Genomic DNA, 14,941 nt, shown 5'->3' with positions numbered 1-14,941 from the left:
AAGGAAATTTATTATTTCACCCCACACCAGGAAGGCCAGAGGCAGGCCCACCCTTAGGACGGGTTGATTGAGCTGCTCAATGATGTTGTGAAAGACCTCCTCCCCTCTACCTTCCTTGGACAATTTGTCTTCGTGGTGGCAGCCAGATGGCTGCAGCGGTTCTAGGAGTCACATTTAGACATGACAATGATCAGTGGGAAAGGTGCTTTGGTGCCTTCCTCAGCCTTCATTTGAGGGGCTGATAAACGTTCCCCTGTAGCTTCTCAGTAGACTCATCCTGGCTCACTACGCAGGACTGAGTCCCAGGATCATCCTCAGACTGGTCTGACAGGGAGGTGGCCTTATCTTTAGACCCCTGAGACCCCCTGAGGCTTTGGATGGGGAGGGGTTGGGAATGAGCACCAAAATGCTTGATCTGAGGCAAGTTGAGATACAGTTTCCTCATCTGTAAAACTGAAATAATGATCGTCCCCTTGGACAATGACTATGAGGATTAGAGGTCAGTTAAGCAGAGGGTCTAGCTTAGATTATAGTAGGACTTTGATAATTTTTCCTTATGGACACATGATAAAATTATAATTTTGATAAAATGTTAATAATAAAAACATCATTTATGAGACTCTAAGCTGCTTGAGGGCAAACAGTGTGTGCTTAGTATGTGCTTCCTAAACATATGTTGAATAAGTGAACATCGAGTGTGATTCTAACTGCCTGTTTATTACAAACATGCATCCTTGTCTCAAGTGGCATTTGATCTGACTCAGCTGAGACTTCGGGGAAAGGGAAAAATGAACCCAGTGTAAAGCTTTGCTTGCCTGGACTGACCCACTGTGTTCTTCTCACCAGGTTATGATGTTGCTGGGCCTGTTGCAATCGGGCTCACCCACTGGAAAAATCCATATGCACAAGGCAGACCCACCCTCCCGTCAGACCTGCCTCTCTTCATCTCCAAAGATGCAGGCATCTCTGTGTACCACCAGTCTTTCAGCCGCAAGACTGACCTGGCCACGCCTTTGTCTTGCCCGGCTTCACTGTCAATCACTCCAGTGCCTTCCTACAGCAGCAGCAGCCAGGAAACCCTGAGTCAAGACACAACAGGTAACTGGGGGCTTCCTCTCAGAGATCCAGGAATCGGTGTATCTAAAGTTTCTTCAGGCATTTGCCTGCTGATCAAATTACATCTGCATTTCTGCTTGTGTGATCGTATGGACTTCAAAACACCACCATCTTCACTGGTTTTGAATGGCTTGGTTATACCAGAAGGAAAGTTGGATGTGTTTAGAAATATTTGACCTGAGTGTTAGTTCTATTTGGTAAGCTGTCATCAGTTTGGAAATCAACTCTAAATCAGAATCCTAAGATCTGTCCTATGACTTTTTTCTTTACTTGATTTCTTCAACGCTCTACTTAGTGACAAGAGATCTATCTTGGATTAAATGCTTGTATTCAAAAAAGTCATCAAAAGGTCACATTTGAATACCTTAGTTAATACAAATTCACATTGCTCCACTAAACTGACCTGTCAGGGGGTTGTCAGCTACTGCCCATGGGCCAAGTCTGGCTGACACTTGTTTTTGTAAAGCCCAAGAACCAAGAATCATTTTTACATTGTTAAATGATTGGGAAAAAATGAAAAGAAGAACAATATTTTGAGACTTGTGAAAGTCATATGAAATGTAAAGTTCAGCGTTCGTATTGAGGTTTTTCCTGGGGCGCAGACACACTCATTCATTCCTGTGTTGTCTGTGGCTGCTGTTGCATCCCAGTGGCAGAGTGAGTAACTGTGAAATATCCCATATGGTTCCCAAAGCCTAAAATGTTTACTGTCTGGCCCTTTACACAAAATACATGCTGACTAATGATCTGTGTGATCCTTGGGAGTATGACTTAAACAGTCAGAGCAAGAAGAATGCTTACAACATCCTGCCTGCAAAGCTTCTCACTTACAACGTACTTGAAATCAGCTCAGGAATCTGTTGCTTATAGTAAAGTAGCCAGTTAATTTTTTTTTTTTAATTTCTGAAGTCTGAATTGGAGATTTAGATATGCAAAATCTATCCTGCCACATAGACAGCCAAATTCAATGTGTGATTTCTATTCTGAAAATAAATCTTTGAACAATGAGATTCCATGACACTCAACAATTCACGGATGCTGCCACCTAGAGGTAAGATGCTGATATAGCCGAAGTTCCAAATACATAGAATGCAATCTCTGGTTTGTAGACTTCACTAAATGTTAAAATCTCCTTTGAACTTGTTAACAATGAAGATTCTTTGGCATTAGCCCAGGGGATGCTATGTTCATGGCATAGGGTGACCTTCAGAAATCTATGTTCTTCCGGATCTTTCCTTCTGGGATTTTGATTTCTGAGGGTCCCATACATACCTTAAGGGACCCCTTCCAAAGTGTCATGAGTTAAATGGCCAAGTAGAAATAGAAGAGAGTGGTATTAAAGAACATTGGGGAATATATGCATAACATCAGCTCTGACCATGGCAAAACTATTTTTCTAATTGTCCTGATGAATGGTCAATTTGACAGCAGGAAAATCATGATCTGGGGCTTTTTCTGTATATAGTAAATTTGAAATCTATTGGGTTTTGATCTTATCATGAAGGAAAACTGACTCTGCTTGCATTAATTTAATAAAATTGGAAGTCAAGAAATAAAGTGCCTTCTTTGGCCAGGGCAGCTGAAAGGCTATGGAATTTTTTGGCAAAAAGGAGTGTGATATGGCAGCTATCAGGTTAAGTTTTATCATGTTTCTCTTTGAGATGGCTTTCCTTCTATGGAGGGAAACTCCATAGAACATGATACTCAGAGACAATCTGATTTTTGGAAGAGATTTATATATATATATATATATATATATTTTTTTTTTTTTTTTTTTTTGCAGTTTTTGGCCTGGGCTGGGCTTGAACCTGCCACCTCCGGCATATGGGGCCGGCACCCTTCTCCTTTGAGCCATAGGTGCCGCCCCGAGATTTCTATTTTTAACATGTAGATTTTTAAAAACAAAATAAAAGCCCATAATTATCTTCATTCTGGGGAACTTACCATTAGCAATAAACTACTGAATTTTCCTGAGCAACTGTTTATTACTATTACTAGTTGTATCCTTATTAATTAAGACTGAACTTCTAAAGAGATACTATGCAAACACGTGATATCATTTTATTATAGAAAATTGTGGATGGCGGTGTCACTCCTGTAAGCCTCAGTTAGGATTATATGTAGACCAGTTATTGCATTTATTTGGTTTCTTACAGCAATTTATTGATTTGAGATGTATTTTTGTGTGAAGCCTTAGGTTTACTTTCTTCTTTCTTTATGTTTTTTTTTAAAGTTAATTTTGTTATTTGTATTTTATTTTTTGAAAAGTTAATTTTATTATTTATATTTTATTTCTTTAAAAAAGTTAATTTTATGGGCGGCACCTGTGGCTCAAAGGAGTAGGGCGCCAGCCCTACTGGAGGTGCTGGGTTCAAACCCAACCCTGGCCAAAAACTGCAAAAAAAAAAAAAAAAAAGTTAATTTTATTATTTATATTTTATTTTTGCTTCTGTTTCTAGTTATAAGAAAACTCTGAGGTGAGATAAATGATTTCAGTGATACCAGAATATCCTACAAATTTAAGACTTTGCCAGGTGTATCCCTTTATTTTTCTAGCTAACTTTCTTCTTTTAGGACTGAGGCAGAGAGTTGACGAGTTTTTGGTACACTGTAATTGCAAAACTATTTATTATTTAAAATTCTTACATTTAAGAATTTCCCAAACACATTTGTAAAAATCATTATCCCATTTTTCGAACCCCCTACCACTCTACAATTCCAGAAGGAATGAAGAGGACACAAAATGATGAGAGCTTATTGAGTCTCTCATTGTATTTAACTGTTTTAATTCTGTCCACCGTCCTGTTCCATCATCCTGTCCCTTCATTATCTGACTAATTTGTACAGTTGGTTCTCTTCTATTAGACTTTACTTAACCCTGTTTGCCACCCTGTGAAACTTTGCATAGTCATCCTAGACACAGTGATCTTTCCTCATGACAGAGAATGTTTTAATCAGTAAATAAACCATAGCAGGTTAAGTTAAAAAAACAAAGGCTTGCTCTTTCCCTCCTTCCTCCCTTCCTTCTATCTACTCATCATCCACCCATCATCCATCCACCCATCCACACATCATCCATCATCCATCCATCCGTCTGTCCGTCCATCCATCCATCCATCCATCCATCATCCATCCATCATCCATCCATCATCCATCCACCCATCATCCATCCATTTCACACTAAGTTCTCATTCTGTGTCATGCACTGTGATAAGCCCTTGGGACAAAAAATTGTGTAAGATATCCACCCCTCTCTCAAGAAGCTCAGAGTTTAGTTGAGGAGACAGATAAATAACACCAGGTAGTCTAATTCAGTGTGATAAATGTTAAGATAGAAGATTTCACATTAAGTGACTGTATACACAGTTTGTTATTAAATTATTTTATATACTATTAAATACTATTAAATATTTAATACTTTGTATTAAAAATACTAATAGTGTTAAAATATGCTTTTATAAAATATAGCATTAAAATATTAGTGAAAATATATTGGATGCAAAAGATATTATTAAATTATTTTCTTCAATTAAAAGAAGATAAATTTGAGACAACCTTAAGAAGAAATTTTGGAAACTGTCTCTATCTCAGATATTCTATGTAGGTTTGATACCCAGTTTTTTTTTTTTTTATTTTTGGGGATTCATTGAGGGATACCCAGTTTTTGATACTGAATTTTATAACTTGCATCACAATCACTTCACAACTTATATTTTGGTCATTCCTGTTCCCCCCAGCTGATCCTCAACCACTTTCTTCCTTTGCGTTTAATTCCCAGCTGTAATACTGATGATAAACAGATATTTTCAGGTCTATTATAATTTCTCTGACAAGTTTTAGATATGCATTTATAACTGTCTATTGGACCTTTAACCTGGCTATATCCCAGATGTTTCAAAATTTATGTGCGCTGAATAGAACTTTATTCTGGTAGCTTTCAAAGTTGAAGTTCTTACCCTGTTTAATGATGGCACAGTCCATTTGGCTTTGTTCAGACTGCTATAACAAACATATCATACACTTCCCACTGTACCCTCCCTCATATGGTGGAAAGAGAGTGAGCTAGTTCTCTGGATACTTGTAAGGGCACTAATCCCATTCATGAGGGGTACACCCTCATGACCTATCCCCTCCCAAAGGCCCTACCCCCAAATACCATTACATTGGAATTGAGATTTCAACATAGTAATTTGGGGGAGCCACACATTCAGTCGATTGCATCATCCAATCAAAATCTCAGTGTTCTCATGCTCTTCTGACCATCAGCCTCACAGTCAGTAGACTAAGATGTTCATTATGTTTACCTTAGACATGTCTCTACTTCAGAGCATCTTCTCCACCCTTACTGACATTGTCTCAAGGTCTCATCATCTTCACCTGGTAGTCTTGACACTGGCCTCTGTGCATCTTAAGTCTTCTATGTCTGCAGCAGTAGCTTCTCAATCTCTCTCTCTTTCTTTCCCTCTCTCTTCCTATTCTTCTCTCTTCCCATCTATTCATTGCTCTTCCTCCCACCTTCCCCTACCCCTACTTGAAAATGTCTTTTGTTTCTCCATTGCCAGTAGAATAAAATTTAAACACTTCATACATGTCCATGTCCATGAGGGCTTCCCTAACGAGCTTAGCTGACTGTCCTATATCTCTCAACATTCTCTACAGATGGAGCCACCCGTCATTGCACATAATTCCTTATTGTTTCCTAAAGCTTATGACTTTCACTTGCTGTACCATCTACTTGGATGTCTTTCCTTGTATTCACTTCCTAAAAAAATTCCTATTTATTTTTCCAACCAAAGAGTTTCCTTTGTGTTTCCTATGTCAATTTATTTTCCTTTTTTCCTCAGCATATTTAGACATTCTTTGTTTCCATTGGCAATTCTTATAGACATCTTGAATTCTGCTCTTATTATACAGCAATATATAATTTTTTTTCCCCATGTGCCTGACTACCATAATAGATGTAAAGTTTTTGAGCTAGGAATTAGTTAATCATGTATTTTTTTTTTTTGTCAGTGCAGAGCTAAGCATATAGGAAGTATATTTTCCATGACCATTTAAATTGCAGATCAGACCCAGTTAAAGAAAGAATTAGGCCTGAAAGACAGATCTGAAGAAATTACCACAATACTAGTATAGACATAGATGAGATACGAAACTGAGAAGGAGGAGGTTGAAATGTTGAAAACAGAAAGTCCAACATATATTTAATAGAAATACTGTTCTGAATTAAAAGCAAAACATTTATAGAGAGAGAACATTTAAAAATACAATGGTTGAGACTTTTCCAGAATGGATGAGAGACACGTATCCTTAGATTCAAGAAACAGTAAGTGACAAGAAGAATAAATGAAAATAAATCTATATGTAACTATGCAGTAAAGCTAGCAAAAACCAAATGGAAACTTCTTAGAAACAATCTGAGGGAGAAGATGGATTATCTGCAGATGAGAAACAAATTGGGGCTGCTAAGTCTCCTGCCTTGTATAGAACATGGTCCCTCACTCGTTGTCCTGTGTTCATCGTCAACACTCATATCTCCTCCTCCTTCCCTTTGAGTTTCTCTTCCTAGTGTTTTGTCTTGCTCTTGCAGTGGGTCACCTTTTTTTCTCTCTGCTTTCTTCCCTAGGGCTGTCCCTAATGAAGCATGTCCTTAACACCCTTTGATTTCCCCTTTACAGGTTTCTTTGCGTCTTTAGCTCTTCTTGAATTGTAGTTCTTGTTCACTAATAGCCGTTTCTCAACCTGGTTGCTGTTGACATTTTGGCCTGAGTAATTCTCAGCTATGGGAATTACTATGGGGGTTGTCCTGTGTATTGTGGGATGTGTAAGCTGCATCCCTGGCCTGTGCCCAGTAAATATCAGTTGTGACAGCAAAAAAAAAAAATTCTCTGGACATTGCTAAATGTACTTTAGGAGAGTGAAAGCACCCCCAGTGGAGAACCAATGACTTATTCCAATTATGTCTAGTTGTGTTTTCTGAAGCTTGGCTTAGAATGGAAGTAGTTGGATGGCCTAATTGTTGGGAATGGGTTCATGGGTTATAATGAGTTTGACCCTATTTTAATGAGGGCTTTTTGCATACTGTGCCCTAATCAAAAGCATGGAGGTAATTTCTTTCCAAAGCAGGAGATTTTTCTTCTCCTGAGGATACAGGTGACACCTGTGACACTTGCCTGCCCTCCCCATCATCCCCACCTTTATCTAAAATTGTGTCATCAATTAGGCCTTCTCTATGTTCTCGACCATTGGTGATCTCCCTGCATCTCCGTATATCGGAATAAGCAAGACCTTTTCCCTTTTGCCTTGTACCTTCCTTGCCCAGCCTCCTCTGTCTCACCACTTTTCCTTTCATGGTCCCTAGCAGAGTTGCATTTTAGAAAGAGAACATTAGTGAGTTCCAACATTCTTTATGGACTTTATAAAATAATTTCCTCATTTATGAAAAGGGAGATGTGAAATTACTATTCTCTGTTCCAGATCACTTCCCAAGAGTCTAGCTTTCCTCTGTGTACCTGAGGCCTGAGCACAGTACAAACTTGTCATGAGATGGGAGATATTCACTCACCTTTCCAGGTGGCCTTGTGGGCTTACTGGTACCCTGTACACGTAAGCTCTGAAAACTTACCTGCCCATTGTGGTATTGCTGTGAATTTGCCTGAGGTATAGATTACCTTAGAAGAGATGCCCATTTAATAACATGAATTCAATGTCTTTCAACAAATTGTGACTAGATACATTCAGAATTGATGCCAAAGGAAACAGGAGAGTTTTGAATTTCAGAGGTAGGGTACCACAAACAGTGACCTTGGAACCTGAGCTACTGATGTGACCATGAGAGGCAGAGTAATCTGACCTCACTGGGACACCTGCATGCTCCCTTTTAGAGAACCGGAGGCACTCTTTGGCCTGCCCCTGAGTGCACACTGTGTACCTGGCCAGTCTGAAGTTCTGGTAGAGGATTAGCCCAGCTAAATCCATGCTGCAGACTAATGGCCCTCTACAAAACACAGGGCAACATAAATTAGAATGAGTTTCTAAACTATTAAAGTATGTTCTTGTAGAAAAACTATAGTTCTGTCTTGTGTTTATCCACTATGACAATCTCTGTCTTTTAACTTCTGATGTAGTTAGACCATTCACAAGTAAAGGGATTGTCGATATAGTTGAATTGACATCTGTCATATTTGTAATCACTCTGTATTCATTGTATTTATTCACTGTTTTCTGGTTTTAATTGAACGTTTTACATGATTTTTAAAAAAATGAAATGGCATCTACCTACTTCTGTTTCTGCTTTTAAACATTTTCTTTTTGCCAAAATAGCCCCAAAGCGGTGTTTTGATCTTAATCACATGATACAGAATAAGTTTACTATTTGGGTTTATATGGGATGTTGCGTGACCGGAGACGCGAAAGAACAGAGCTTTGCCGTGGGTATAAACTCGTTCCTGCAATTATTAAGGATAAATAAGAAACAGACTACACAGTATGGGATGGCGTGTAGTGAAGTTCTTTATTCAGGGATTTGATTTTATACACTTTTAGTCACGTACACACTTAATCGATTATCTGTTAGTTTCATCATTACCTCATTTTACCTATCTGAAATTAACTTGTAAGGAAATATCCCGTTATCACATCAACACAATCACTTCTGTAGTAAACATTCTCTTCTACACACTGACTAATCTCTTGGGCAGGTATCTAAATAAAGATCACAAAGAAGAAAGCAGTCACAGGGGAATAGAGTTAATGGAAGAGTACCTTCAAGCGTTCACTCAGTTTACTCAGCATGAAGTAATGACTGTGTCTCTCCTCAGGGCAGAGCACCTATAGACCTCTGACAATATGTTTTTAACATACATCAACCCTCTGGCCCATATCTCTGAGGAAGGGCGGCATGCCCTTTGGCCTCAGACTTAAAGGGGTGCACAGCTTCAGAGAATTGGCTTGTGGAATTTTAACTCCAGGCAAGCTAACTCTGCACATGTTCCAGGGGGGCCCAGGTCCCTTAAGCCTCTAAAAGAATAGCAAGCCATTTTAAATTCACACTGAGTTCACTATGTGTGCTTGATGTACGATATGTTTATTTCTAAATATTATCCTATATGGGATGTGGGCATGAGGGTTCATTTACAAAAGTTAGGAAGCCGTAATAGGTAAAAACACTTGTGCTGTTATTTATATGCTTTTTGGAAGGTGATTTGTAGTTTCCCAGGGTGCTGGCTGGGTAGAAGTCATGGAAGAGGGCAGGTTTAATTAGAGGTTGTTCAGGTAGGAGACCCGTGTTCCTAGCAATGGGTAGTGTGCAAAAGCTGATTCTCGGCTAGCTGGAGGTAAATTCCTCCTTCATGTTTGAGGTTGAGCATCGAGTGTGTTGTTCATAGAGGTCTTGCCACACAGGCTAGTGGAGTTCTGTGGGACTGTTACTCTAGTATTCTGTGGCATTCCATGGGTTAATGGACTTTTGTGAGCAGGCCCAGAATCTTAACTACCATGTATATGCTATTTCTCTGAGAAAAGCTGACATTAGTTGGGAACCACCTTTACTTTAGAACCAAGAAGACCATTGGAAACATTCATTTTGACAAGAGAATTAGCCCAAAGAAACAAATCACTGAGCTTTCTTCAAGGTTCCTGTTTTCCTAAATTTGACTGTGTTGGTCTTTTCAGAATTTAACTACAGATTCCAGCACAATCCATATTCTGCCATTTAACTACAGATTCCAGCACAATCCTGTTAATTCCTTTGCTATGTGTGGTGGTTATTTAGTTTTAGAAGACTGAAAATATCAATGAATCAGGGAATGATTAATGGCACAAAGGACAAAGTCAATTAAATGCTGTAGCTGTGAGGTATCTTGAGGATTTCTGACAGAAGAAACTGAAGGACTTGAATTAAAGTGGTCTTGAAACTGATTTGCAAAGAATTATATATTTAGGAATCAAATGGCATAAAAATGCTACAGTAATGTCATCCATTCACTCAGTCATCTAAACTCTTGGTACTCAAAAGTGTGGTCCACAAAAGATAAGGGGGCCTGAGTTGGGACTTAGCAATATACTCCAAAAGAACTGGATGTGAGGGGCCTTTTGGAGACAGCATCAGTAGCACTTAATGGTGATTAATGGGACATGGTGCCATGAATATGGCTGAATGGATTCCCAAAGTATTTTCGGTGAAGTTAAGATGTGACTCTGAAGCATCATAGTTTAAGGCAGTAATTTCTCAAACTTGAATGTGAATATGAATCACCTGAGGATCCCAATAAACTGCAGATCCTCATGCAGTAGGTCTGGGTAGTTGGTGGTGAGAGTCTCCCTTTCTAATGAGCTCATCAGTGATGCCAATGCCGCTGGTTAGGGAGCTTAGAATTTGGTGCAAGACACAGAGAATAAAAGAATTTATGGTCCCTAACAGGTATGTGCTGTGAAGGAAAGGAATAATCCTCTTCTTGAAGATCCTAGGCTATATTGTTCTTATCAAAATAGGCCTCTGAGTTCCAAAAACAGCATTCTATAAGGGACTTTTATTTGCTTTACCACCAGTTTTAAGTAGGAAGTCTGCCTTCTGCCCTTTTATGCGAATATTTTAGTGTTCTAGTTTTTTCATAGGAATTGTTTAGATTCAAAAAACCCAACAAACATGGCATTGACTTGAGCAGGAACTTAGCTCCAATTCCCTGGGAAATAGAGTCTGAGCCAGAGATGTACATGTGAGAATTGGCCTCTGGATTCTAGGATGAGGTAATAATAATAATAATAAAATAAAGATGCACTGGGGAGAGCCCTTGAGATCAATGTGTATGGGTGTGTGGGGGTGAGTGTATTGGGGGAGAAAGGGAGCATGAAGGAAGCATAGCCAGGCAAGGGGAAGATTTGAGCTGTGAAGATAGGCAGACACGGCCTCAGCCATCACAAAGGAAGATCTGAAGCTGGGACAGCCCTTCAGCCTTGTCCCACAACAAAGCTCTTGTCCTCTCCTATCATTGCCTGGATGCAAGCAGCTGTAAGGAAGGGGTTTTCCCTGGGGAATTCCCTTTGAGGGCATGTCCCTAAAGGAGAGTCAGCTGAGAGCCCTCAGGAATAACCCTCACAGTAACTAGGGGAGTTCAATGGGACATTATAGCCTCCTCTATATCAGCCAGTGAAGTGATTAGGAGGATGTAAATGGGAAAGCAAGTGGAGTGCACGGTGGAATTCCCAATTCAACCATGAGGATGGTGAGTGTTTGCAGCCCTCTGCTAGGAGGCAGAGATGTCTAGCAACTTGTATGTTAGAGTGTTGAGTTGAAGTTGGCCAGGTCCTTTGAGTTCTGGTTCATTAGAGTTCATCCAATGGGTTTATGGCCAGCAGCTGACTTGGAAATCGTTTGCAAGCAAGACCAAGCAGAACATCAGGGTGACGAGGTCTTTGGAGAAAGAGGTTCAGCATCTGGGCAGGTTTTTCACCACTAACTGCTGAGCACCTAGATTCTGTTTCCATTTGTAGTTCCTTCTAGCAACAAGGAACCTAAAAGGGTTGGGAAACACCCTCTTACTGTCCCTTTAATTAGGATGTCTTTTGGAAACTTTGTGTGTTTTTTGTCTTTTCCAGCAAATAAGGACACAACTGATTTGTAGTTGCAATTGTAGAATGGGAGAGCTAGCTGTACTTTTCTTGTCCCAGGTAGCATAACTCTTGTTCACTTGTTCACCAGCTATTTGTTGAGTTCCCAGTGAGTGTTCAGCACAACATTTGGTGCTAGGTGTACTGAGTGACCCAGATAGACGTGGCTCCTTCTTTACAAAATGACAGTGGAGCAGCCAAGAAGAGAAGAAAAATGTTAAATAATCATACAAATAAGGAAACTTGATTAGCTCTAGAAGGCCAAAGGACACCATTAGAAGTACTTGTGGAGGGGGTTTAATTTGTATTTTGGAGATGGGGAAAGGCTGAGGATGTGACCATAACTAGAGAGAGAGCTCAGGAATGTGTTGGAGCTGGTAGAGATTTATTGAGGATGTCTCTGGCTTCTCTTCCCAGCTCTACGACTTAGAACAAAAGACTTAACCTCTTTGAGCATTACCTTCTTCATCTGTAAAATGGTGCTGTTATGAAATTTGAAGGAGATGAAATGAGCAAAAGTGTTTTCAAAATCCTAAAATGCAAGTGAAATTTGCTATTCCTGGTATTATCATTCCTAGGTTATGAAGAATGAAATGTCTGATTTCCTTAAGCTGGTATTTCACCTTGATGTTTCTTGTTATATTTTCATTGTGAAGGTTTATCTTCAGTCTTTCAAATGCATGTTTTGGCTTGTGATTATCTCTCAAATTTCTTTTAAAGCAATTTTTTTGAAATCATGGGTAAGTCAAACATTTGTGTTATTTTCACATTTGAGTTCCATCATGGAACCAGTGAATCACAGACAGCTTGAAATATCAATGAAATGTTTAGAAAGGATGTGGCTAATGAATGCATGGTATATCGATGGTTTGTGAGGTTCTGTTCTGGTGATTTTAATTTTGAAAATGGGCAACCTTGAAACCAAGGTGGATTATGATAAGCTGAAAACTGTAGTGGAAACAAATCCATTTCAGCCTATGTGTGAATTAGCAGTGAAGTTTGACATTACTATTCCAACAATATTGGATCACTTGGGACAAATTGGCAAGGTAAAGAAGCTGGAAAAATGGGTTCTGCATGAATTGGGTGAGCATCAGAAGGGAAATCATCTTGAAGCTTGCCTTTCTTTGCCATTGCAATGTACAGGCACACCGTTTCCACACCACATTCTTACAGGTGGATTCTTTATGACAATTGCAAATATTCAGCACAATGATTTGATAAAGATGAGTGCTTGCTCAGTCGTAGTCCAAAACCAACTAGTCATTAAAAAGCTAATGGTGTCTGTCTGGTGGTGCAGCATTGGTATTATCCACTAGAGCTTCATGAAACCTGGTCAATTACAGCAGACATCTTCCGCAACACTTGGATGAAATGATGAGGATGCTTGTGATTAAGCAGCCAAGATCAGTCAATAGAGACAGGTCAATTCTTTCACAAGACAATGCTTGACCACATGTTGCACAAACAATGTCACTCAAACTACAGAAGCTGGACTTGGAAACTCTATACAATCCATCACATTCCCTGGACCTTGTGCTCACTGACTACCCCTTCCAGGCTCTGGACCTCTTCTTGCAAGGAAGAATATTCAAATCTCAACACTCTGTGGAACATGCCTTCAGCGATTTCATCGCCACTCACTCTCCAGGTTTCTTCGCTGCTGCCATACACAAGCTACCAGTAAGAAGGCAAAACTGTGTGGATAGTGTAGGCACATACTTTTATTAATCATACTGCTTCTTGTTTGAGATATAATAAACTAAACTTTTGATTTGAAATTGGACATTTCATATTTAATTGCCTAACGATTGCTCCAGCCCACTGACTCTTTCTCTCCCTTCTCTTTCCTGTCTCCTGCTCTCGTCTCCTGCACTGGGGGGTGGTGCTGAGTTTGGTTAGTAGTCAAGAGTTGTGCAGCTGGCTCCTCTCAGCTGTGGCATTCAACATCTTGGCCAATACCTAAAATAAGAAATACTCAAATATCATGACCTCCTCCTCTTCTCTCTTTCCCTCTCTTATACACACCTGAAAAAATATTTTAGGAAATAATCATTATTAGTTATATACTCTGATATTTTACATTCCATTCTGTTCCCCCAAAAGTGCTACTCAAAATTTGTTAAATTGATGTCACTGCTTACTAGTAAATCACAACTCATAATTTGAATATTGATCTAAGTGATAATATAATAGCTCAAATCCTTCTGAAAGCTTATGGGAATCAAAGGGATATTTTTTTCCCCATGTGTAGGTGTATGATGTCTCTTGTACAGGAAATTATTTCTCTTTGAAGACTGATTATTAATGTTCATTAAAAAAATCTGATGCTTGTGGCAACGAGATTGCCTCCCAGAGTTAGAAAAGCTGTGATCCCCCAAAGGGGTTCTGTGTTCCCTGCATTTCTCATGGTTCTGAAACATCAAAGAACTGTGGCAAAGGATGGTGTATCAGTGAAGCATTACCACCATAATATTACATAGAAAGCTACCCCATGGTAGCATAGTGGCATACAACACTGAGCATTTACTTACTTATCTGCGAATATCTGGGGGTTGGCCCAAGGGCTCTGCTGATCTTGGCTGGCCTCACTCATTATCTTGGAGTTGGTTGGCTGTTGGCTGATCTAGACTGGAGAAACTGAGGTAACCCCACTGTGCTCCACAAATCTCTTATCCTGCAGCAGGCTAGCCCTGACATGTGCTCAGGACAGTGGAGGAGGTATAAGAGAAAGGGCCAGTCCAGTCCTGCAAGCACTCTTCAACTTTCTGCTGGGAACATATTTGCTAATATTCCATCAGCCAGTTATGTCACTGGTTGAACCTAGAGTTGAAGATGAGGGGAATGCCTCCCTCTTAGTTGAGTGACACAGCAAAGCTATATGGTAAAAGGATGTGGAATTAGGGAACTGTGCATAATTTGGGCCAGTAATACAATCTATCACAGCTTCTTCTATCTGTCACACACCTGGTCTCCTCAACTCCAAAGAGGTCCTTTTCTCAAGTAGGTCTTGGATCTAAGTCTTTGGGGCTGGGCAAGGAATGTTTATCTGAAAGAGACACCTTGCTGTCCTCCCCACACCCTTGTTAGATTGTCCTCTTCTTACCTTTTTCTACCTAAACTTCCCGAGAAAGGCCCTTTCTCCCCAGCATGGATCATTTTAGGAAAGCAGACACTTGGATCCATCTGGTTCCCAGCCATGACATAATTTTGATTA

At 39.7% G+C, this 14,941-nt stretch overlaps 1 protein-coding gene across 1 annotated transcript in view; it reads left to right on the top strand.

Annotated features, from left to right (window-relative positions):
• The first annotated feature begins 851 nt into the window (after positions 1 to 851).
• ANO4 (anoctamin 4) overlaps positions 852 to 14,941 on the top strand; it is a 393,996-nt gene continuing 379,906 nt past the window's right edge. Inside the window, exon 1 of the mRNA XM_053585613.1 lies at positions 852 to 1,098. The gene's annotated coding sequence lies outside the window, so the exon portion shown is untranslated. The remainder of the gene's footprint in view (positions 1,099 to 14,941) is intronic.

This window comes from Nycticebus coucang, chromosome 3 (assembly GCF_027406575.1).
Source record: "Nycticebus coucang isolate mNycCou1 chromosome 3, mNycCou1.pri, whole genome shotgun sequence".
NCBI lineage: Eukaryota > Metazoa > Chordata > Mammalia > Primates > Lorisidae > Nycticebus > Nycticebus coucang.
Note: the sequence above shows the minus strand (reverse complement) of the source record. Positions and strands in the feature narration are given on the sequence as shown.